Genomic DNA, 10,246 nt, shown 5'->3' on the forward strand with positions numbered 1-10,246 from the left:
TGGCCACCGGCTCCTCAACATAAGACAGATCTTTGTCCAACTGGACTTAGCTGAAGTCTAACACATGAGACGGATCGCCGCGATACTTCCGGAGCATAGAAACATGGAATACTGGATGAACTTCAACTAGACTAGGTGGTAGTGCAAGCCTGTAGGCCACCTCTCCAATACTCTCAAGTATCTCAAATGGTCTGATATACCTAGGGCTGAGCTTTCCCTTCTTCCCGAACCTCATAACACCCTTCATGGGCAAAACCCGAAGCAAGACCCGCTCCACAACCATGAATGCAATGTCGCGAACCTTCCGATCCTCATAACTCTTTTGTCCGAGTTGGGCTGTGCGAAGCCGATACTAAATCAATTTAACCTTTTCCAAATCATCTTGAACCAAGTTTGTACCCAATAGCCTAGCCTTACCAGACTCAAACCAACCCACCGGAGACTGACACCGTCTCCCATACAAAGCCTCATACGGAGCCATCTGAATGCTTGACTAGTAACTGTTATTGTAGGCAAACTCTGCGAGCGGCAAAAACTGATCCCAAGAACCCCCAAACTCCATCACGCACACACGAAGCATATCCTCCAATATCTGAATAGTGCGCTCGAACTGTCCATCCGTTTGAGGGTGAAATGATATGCTCAACTCCACCCGCGTGCCAAACTCATGTTGAACGGCCCTCTAGAACCGCGACAAAAATTGCGTACCCCGGTCAGAGATGATAGATACTGGCATGCCATGAAGCCTGACAATCTCGCAAATATACACCTAAGCCAGCTGCTCTGAAGAACGAAGTAGTCACTATTGGAATGAAATGAGCTAACTTGATCAATCTATCCACAATTACCTATACTCCATCGAACTTCCTCCGAGACTGTGGGAGCCCAACAACAAAATCCATAGTAATCCGCTCCTATTTTGTCATGCCCCGACCTCGGGGAGCGCGACCGGCGCTCAACCGAGATAACCCGGGCGAGCAAGCCTGCTAGATTTCCTTCTACCCAACTCACCCATAACTAAAGAGAATATAAACTTCATTAAATAACACCAAGAGGGTTCATGAGCAGCACTAATTCCATCACCATTAGTTACTTTATTTTTAAAGTCTCAAAATACATGCACTTTTATAGTTTGAAGTAGAAGATGTAACACACATACAACATTACTATCTTGACTTTCCCAATACCAATACACAAGCCACACCATATCTACGGAGCCTCTAATATAAAAGAGTACAATTATAGTGTTGGCAACAAGGCTTCGGCTATACCTCAAACATAATACACACAGAACAAAAGATACACGACCCCAAATGAAGTGGGGCTAACCAAATCTGCTGAGATGGGGGTGTACTGCTATCAATGATCAATGCCACCTGCTGCGGAGCCACCTGCATTCATTAAAGATGCAGCGCCCCTCGCAAAAGGGACGTTAGTACATATGGAATAGTACTAGTATGAATGACTAAACACCCTCTCAATAGAATGAATGATAATACAAGGAAGGACAATCATAAAATCAATGGAAGCCTCAAACAATACCAAAACATCAAGTTAGGAGTAAGACAAGTTTCAAGTAAATTTCTATATTTTAGGTTGGGAGATCTTAGCACCGATATACCATCGTTATTTTAGCACGGAGTCCGATCACGGCCCGATCGGCTAGGAAATCTCACCCAAAGACATCAACCACAATGACAATCACTATCTAAATCTTAATCATTGTTTCAATCATAATCTCAAGCACAATCACCACCATGTGTGCGGTATGGCGTCCGATCATGGCCCGGCCGGCTAGGCCGTCTCACCATAATGCCAATGCCGTGTGAATCGACATCACCCTTTTCTAGCAATAATCTCATCCCAATAAAGGAGAATATTCTGATCACCTCAATCTCATCCCTATTAAGAGGTACAATCACAATTCACTCCTACACCGGCACGTGTAGTTTTGGGGTTAGGTCATTTCAACCTACCCTTCCTCGATGACTAACGATACTCCCAGGGTGTTTATTTATTCAAGGGATTGACAACTTATTTCATTATCTTCTATATGTCATTCAGTTCATTGGCACCGATGGCCATAACAAAATGCCACTCTTGGCACGTTGGCCGTATTTCATATTCCATATTCATCTTCTTTCACTTTCAACATTATCACGGATCATCAACAATAAAGCATTTATATTCCAGATTTAAGTCCACGTATTGAGAAAATAAGAACGTTAAGCACTTTGAGATTTCATTTGAATCACGACTTAAAGATATAACTTTTAGATATGCAACCCCTGCTTCAAGCACGTTTTCACTAGAATATGACATAACAAGAACATCGGAACACATATTGAACGTATATCTTTCGACACAAGGCTTATTCAGAATAATTAATTTATAATGAACAACTCGGAACTTACAAGGATATTGTGGGGTTCAATTCTAAGAGAAGAGTTTAGCCAACATACCTCACCTCGAGCATTTCAAAATAGTACAATGATCTGGAATTCTTAGCAACTTCGATCTATTTCGAGACATAACAAAATTGAACACAAATTAGAAAGATATTCATGGTTTCAGCTCATTTGAGCATTTTATCAAACACTAGGTGTGCGAATTTGATTACAAGGTTCTTCCACAAGATTTCCTTCACTCCACAACTAATTCAACACCAAGAGTTTACTCATACTAGTTCAATTACCTCCCCACCATCCTCATAGCTACATGCCTGCATAAATAACAACTCCTATACCCAAAAGCATAATCCCAATTACCCATCTCCTACCCAAACTCAAAATTGAAGTCTAGGGTTCGAACCTTACCTCTTGGATGAAGACCTTGTGAGTTTTCATTGTGAATTCTCAATTTTGAGCAAGGATTGATGAACAATTAGCCTAGGGTTTTCTCTCTCTCTAGAATCCTCTCACTTCTCTCTAAAATATCAGATTTTTGATTCAAAAGAGTCCCTTTACTTCAATATATTGAAATAGGGTCGGGTCCAAAATTAGAAAAAAATGAAGCCCCGATGCAGATCTGCAGTCATATATGTGACCAAATAACGCTTTTGCGGTCCGCAAAATGGACCACACAATGGCCCTCAGGAACTGGGCACCCCTGCCTCACTCTGCGATCGGTCTACGGTCCGCAGACCTATTCTACAATCGCATAATGTGCCACAGGACCTCTCTCCGAAATATTTTTGTGTTGGATCTGCAAGGGGTTATGCGGCCCGCAAAATGATTATGCGGGCGCATAATAGGCTGCATAATGGTCCAAATATATTGCCTAAATTTTTGCCTCGGTCTGCAGCAGATATGCAGTCCGCAGATCAGTTCTGCGATCGTATATTGGACCGCAGAAATGCCCTGTATTTCCAAAATTTTTCTTCAACTCCCCAACGCACTGTTCAACCCAAAAGGTCTGAACTGCATCCCTACAATCGTCAACAGATAAGCCTACTTCGGCACCACAAAACCCCGGGTTTTAGGTAAAAGTTAACAGGGCCTTACACATTTCCACTGTGGAATCTCTAACCTCTAAAGCAATCCACTTGGCCGCTGATGCTTGTACTTTACCTGCTGACAGTTTAGGCACCGAGCAACATATTCCACTAGATCCTTCTTCATCCGTTTGCACCAATAGTGTTATCTCAAGTCCTGATACATCTTTGCAGCACCCGGATGAATAGAGTACCGCGAACTGTGAGCCTCCTCGAGAATCAACTCACGCAAGCCATCTACATTGGGTACACATAGCCTGCCCTGCATCCATAGTACACCGTCATCTCTAATAGTGACTTCCTTGGCATCACCGTGCTGAACTGTATCCTTAAGACAAGCAAATGGGGGTCATCATATTGACGCTCTCTGATGCGACCATATAACGAACACCGAGAAACCACACAAGCCAAAACTCAACTCGGCTCAGAAATATCCAATCTAACAAACTGGTTGGCCAAGGCCTGAACATCCAAGGCTAATGGCATCTCTATTACCGATAGATATGCTAAACTTCCCAAGCTCTCTGCCTTGTGACTCAAGGCATCGGCCACCATGTTGGCCTTCCCGGGATGATATAGAATGGTGATGTCATAGTCCTTAAGCAACTCTAACCACATCCGATGCCGCAAGTTAAGATCCTTCTATTTGAACAGATGTTGTAGACTCTGGTGATCGGTGTATACCTCACAAGGGACACCGTACAAATACTGCCACCAAATCTTCAAGGCATGACAATAGCCACTAACTCAAGGTCATGGACAGGAGTCATGCACCTTCAGCTATCTAGACGTGTAGGCAATCACCCTACCGTCATGCATCAAAATCGCACCGAGACCAATATGCAACACATCACAATACACAGTATAAGACCCCGAACCCGAAGGCAACACCAACACAGGGGTTATAGTTAAAGCAGTCTTGAGCTTTTGAAAGCTCTCCTCACACTCCTCGGTCAACCTGAACGGAGCATCCTTCTGGGTCAATCTGGTCGTAGGTGCAGCAATAGATAGAAACCCTCTACAAATCGACTGTAATCCCCTGCCAAACCAAGGAAACTCCGGATCTCAGTAGTTGAAGACAGTCTGGGCCAACTCTGCACTATTTCAATCATCTTCGAGTCCACCTTAATCCCCTCGCTCGTCACTACATGACCCAAAAGTTTAACTAAATCAAGCCAGAACTCACACTTTAAAATTTTTGCATATAACTTCTTTTCTCTCAAGGTCTGAAGCACGATCATCAGGTGTTGCTCATGATCTTTTCGGCTCCGGGAGAACACCAGGATGTCGTCAATAAACACAATGACGAATGAGTCAAGATAGGGCTGGAATACACTATTCATCAAGTGCATGAATTCTGCTGGGTGTTGGTCAGCCTAAATGACATCACAAGGAGCTTTTAATGACCATACCGAATCCTGAAGGCAAGCTTCGGGATATCTGGCTCCCGAATCTTCAACTGATGATAACCTGAGTGCAAGTCAATCTCGGAGAACACTCTGGCGCCCTATAGCTAATAAAATAGGTCATCAATGTGTGGCAATGGATACATGTTCTTCACAGTGACCTTGTTCAACTGGCGATAATCAATACACATGTGCATAGAACTATCCTTCTTCTTTACAAACAAGATCGGAGCATCCAAGGTGAGATACTGGGCCAAATAAAACCCTTATCAAGCAAGTCCTGCAACTGCTCATTTAATTTCTTCAACTCTAGTGGGGTCATACGATATGGTGGAATAGAAATGGGTTGAGTGTCCGGTAAAAATCAATACCAAAATCGATATTCCTGTCGGGCGGCATGCCTGGAAGATCCGCTAAAAATACATCTAGATAATCCCTCACTACCGAAACTGGATTAACGGTTGGAATATCAATACTGACATCTCTCACATATGCCAGATATGCATCACATCCCTTCTCAACCATTCGTTGAGCCATTAAAAATGAGATAACCCTACTAGGAACATAATCTAAAGCACCCCTCCACTCCATCCATAGTAAACCTTACATAGCCAGCATCACAGTCTTGGCGTGACAATCGAGAATAGCATGATAAGGCGACAACCAGTCTATACCCAAAATAATATCAAAATCTACCATACTGAGCAACAATACATTGACTCTCGTCTCAAAATCACTAAGAACAACTAAACACCACCGATACACACGGTCAACAACAAGGGAATCTCCCACAGGTGCGGACACATAGACAAGAGAACTCGTAGAATCACGGGATACACCCAAATATGGAGTAAAGTAAGATGACACATAGGAATAAGTGGAGCCTTGATCAAATAAGACTGATGCATCTCTATGACAAATCGGAACAATCCCTGTGATAGCTGATTCGGATGCAACTGCCTCCGTCCTAGCAAGAAGTTCATAATATCTGGCTTGGCCTCCCCCTCTAGGGTGACCTCTACGTGCCCGACCTCCACCTCTAGCTGGCTGAGCAGGTGGAGTGGCAACTGGTGCGGTAACCATGGCCTGAGGACCCGGTGGAATACGCGGAGCCTCAGTAGTCTGTAGAGGTGCACCCCTCCCGAGTCTAGGGAAATTCCTCACCATATGATGAGTGTCACCACATTCAAAATAAGCTCTCAGAGGACGTGGCTGCTGTGACTGGCTCGGGCCTGATCGGCTGGACTGACTGCTGAAAGAACCCTGTACAGGAGGTGCACTAGATAATAGCGGTGCATAATGGGGAAATTGGGGCCTAGGAGTGGCCTGAATACCACTGGAAGCTGGAAGTGCTGAATGAATAGGGCGGCTCACATAAACCCTACCATGACGGGTTGCAATTGGGGCACGGGCACTACTAAATGTGCCAGAATCTCGAGGCCTCTTGGCCTCCCTCTCCTCTCTCTCCCAAGCCCATATACCCTCCAATCTCCTAGTGATCTCCACTACCTGCTGGTATGGGATGTCTATCTCTAACCCTTGGGCCATGCTGAATCTGTTACCAAGTTTGAGCCCCTCGATAAATTTACGAACTCGCTCTCTAACAGTAGCAACCAATGCTAGTGCATGCCTAGACAAATCACTATACCAAACTATGTACTCCGCTACGGTCATAGAACCCTGGCGCAACTGCTCAAACTCTGCACGTCATGCATCCCTGAGACTCTGGGGAACAAACTTCCTCAAGAACATATCTAAGAACTAAACCCATGTGAGTGAAGCTTCCTCGGCCGAACTACCCAACTCATACACTCGCCACTTGACTCTACAATACCCACAGTACTGAGGATACTGTGGCACTCCTCAAGAAAACCCTGGGCATCCTCTGACACAAAACTGCTGAAAGTAGGAGGGTGGTACTTCTTGTACCTCTCGAGTCTTAGCTGCTCCCTCTCAGAAGTTGATGCCCTAACCTCGAGCTAAACTACGGAGACTGGCTGTACTTGTATAACCTCTAGGACCTGGTCAACCTGGACCCACTGCTCTGAGGTACGGGCGGTGGGAGTTTGTGCTCCTCCCCCGGCCTGAGATGTTGCAGGAGCTAGTGAGCCAGAGTGACAAACATGCTCAGAAACTGTGCGAGGGTGTCCCAGAGTGCTAGGGCAGTAACAGGTGTCTCAGATGCGTGCTCTCCAACTGGAGCTATTGGTGGCTCCTTTGTAGCAGCTCATGCAGGTGCTCTGGCTACACCACGCCCGGCCTCTCGCAACTCTAAGCAGGGGCCGCGGCTGACTGGTCATCCGATCCAGTTGTACGTGTTCTCACCATGTGTGAAAGTATAGAAAGACATAAATTTAGAATCCCAACAAATTCCCACGATAAGGAGTCAAAGAAGTGAAGTTTTTTCTAATAGTTCCATAACCTCCCGAAGATAAGTACAGACGTCTCTGTAACGATCCGCGAGAATCTACTAAACCTAGATCTCTGATACCAACTTGTCACGATCCTAATTTTCCTCCGTAGGATGTCGTGATGGCACCTAGTCTCTAAGACTAGGTAAGCCTAACAAACATTCGGAAGTGAATGAAGCAGTAATTTTAAAATCTCAAACTCAACAACATATATAAAAAAGGAAATCTCTAAAGCTCAAAGTGTATACAATAGTCCAAAACCCGATGTAATACAAGTCACAATATCTATGACAACACCAAATCATTCCTATACAAATGTGTCTAGTAAGGAAGCAAAAATATAAAAAGGTATAGAAGGGGAGTCCGAGGCCTGCAGACGTGGGCAGGTGTACCTTGAAGTCTCCAATGCAAACTCAGCTTACTACTGTCGGGCCTGATATGAAGTACCTAGATCTGTACAAACAAATGTGCAGAAGCATAGTATGAGTACACCACAACGGTACCCAGTAAGTGCCAAGCCTAACCTCGGTAGGGTAGTGATGAGGTCAGGTCAATTTTCTACTGGAATATTAATAAGAAACTGGGCGAAAGATATAACAATACAATGGTTATAACAATGGAAATGAAACAAAATTCCTATCAAAAATTAACTACACAGAATCAAGGTAGATAATACAACACGGAAGGAAACAAGGATTGACATATTAAGGAAACAAACAACCAAGATAAGTATAGCAAATAGAGAAAGATCAACAAGTGCCACTACCAAGGTACCACCTTGTAGTCCCAAATCACAAAAGTAACTCACAGTTTTTTCTTATACCACTGCGGGAGCCTTTATATTTAGTTTTGAAAATTATTTTTTCCCAAAATAGCATCCCACATTTTAGCCCACCGTATCTCACTACATGGCTTCTAGTAGTTCTGTTACTAGCCACGCGTATCAAGCCCACCTTATCTTATCGCATGCGTTTCAACACCCATACCTTATACCACCGTATGCATATCCATATCATAATGTATCACAATTAGCACCTCAAGTGCCCAATATCACAACTTTCCAGAGAAACCAACCAATAACAGAATTTCACAATAAGGAGCCCACAATGTACAAAAAGTCTTAACAATATCAACCGGAAGAATAACTCAATAGAGTGATATTTCACCACTTAACACTTTTCCTCAATAGGAATCACGGCCTTTGCAACTCAATACCAATTTCAACAACAAGATATTCCAAGAATAGCAATTTCAAGTAAAGAATTCAACAGTTAGATAATGAATACGGGATAAAGGAAACAAGAACTTCAACTAGGCATGTAGAGCAATTAGCAAGTAAGATATAAGACCAGTAGACATGTGAAATTAGACTAAAAATGATGACTACAACATGTTAAGGAAACACAATTAGGGAATGAAAGGGATCTACATAGCTAAGACCGGAAATTTCCATATTTATCCTGTGTACACACTTGTCACCTTGCGTACACAGCTTTTACATATCACAATTATCACAAACAACACCAATCCTAAGGGGTAATTCCCCCACACAAGGTTAGGAAAGTGACTTACCTCAAACCACGCTAAATCAATCAACTAGAAGGTCTTTCCCTCGATTATCCAACTCCAAACGGATCAAATCTAGCCAAAACAATTTCATTCTATAAATATAATTATAGGAAACTAATTCAAACAATGAAAATTACCATCTTTGCAAAGAATTAAAAAGTCAACCCAAAAGTCAAAACCTGGGCCCGCACCTCGGAACCCGACAAAAATTATAAAATCCAAACACACATTTGATATCGAGTCCAACCAAACAAGAATTATTCAAATCCGCCCTCAATTCGGCTTTCAAAACTCAAAAGCTTAGTCTAAGAAGTTTCTACCATTTTCCCCCAATTTCCAACTCCAAAACACTAATTTATTGATGAAATTAACAATAGATTCATGTGAATTAACCAAAAACGAGTTAGGATTCCTTAACCCAATGATCTCTCTAAACCAACCCTCGAAAAAATCGCCTCTCACCGAGCTCTCTATGTCCAAAATAAATTATGAATCAAAACCCTCGAATTTCATACTTCTGCCCAGCGATCCTCGCATCTGCAATCCTTTTTTCTAAGACGCCGCACCTGCGAAAAAACCATCGCAGGTGTGGATTCCACTTAAGGTCAGGAAAGTTTGCTTCTGCGGATAAATTGCTCGCACCTGCGAGCCCACTTCTGCGGAGACTAGACCGCACCTGCGGTCCTACCTAAGGCCTTCCCAATTCCTCTTTTGCGGAAGAGAACTTCGTGCCTGCGAAAGTGCATCTACGCCCAGGTTTCCGCACCTGCAAACCCAGTCATGGGTTGGGTTCCTTTGCTTCTGCAATGACTATTGTGCACCTACGTGAAACCACCTGCGGCCAAACCCTCCCCAGGTGCAATGACACCAGAACAACAGCACTTCAACAAAATACTAAGTCCAACAATGATCCGATTTTAATCCGATTCACACCCGGGGCCCCCGGGACCCCGTCAGAATATACCAACAAGTTCCAAAACACATAACGGACCTCCTCTAGGCCAAAAATCACATCAAACAACGTAAATTTTATGAATCGCAACCCAATTTCAAGCCTATGAACTATAAACTTCCAAATTCTGAAACCGATGCCGATTCATACCAAATAAACTCCGATTGACTTCAAAATTCTCACACAAGTTATAATTAACATTATGGACCTCTTCTAACTTTTAAAATTGGAATCCGACCCCGATATTAATAAAGTCAACTCCCGGTCAAACTTTCCAAAATCTTCCATTTTTCAACTTTCACCCATTCATGTTGAAACGACCTACGGACCTCCAAATCAACATCCGGACACGCTCCTAAGACCAAAATCACCATACGGAGCTATTGGGGCCATCAAAACTCCATTACAGAGTAAT

The sequence above is a fragment of the Nicotiana tabacum genome, chromosome 13 (assembly GCF_000715075.1).
Source record: "Nicotiana tabacum cultivar K326 chromosome 13, ASM71507v2, whole genome shotgun sequence".
NCBI lineage: Eukaryota > Viridiplantae > Streptophyta > Magnoliopsida > Solanales > Solanaceae > Nicotiana > Nicotiana tabacum.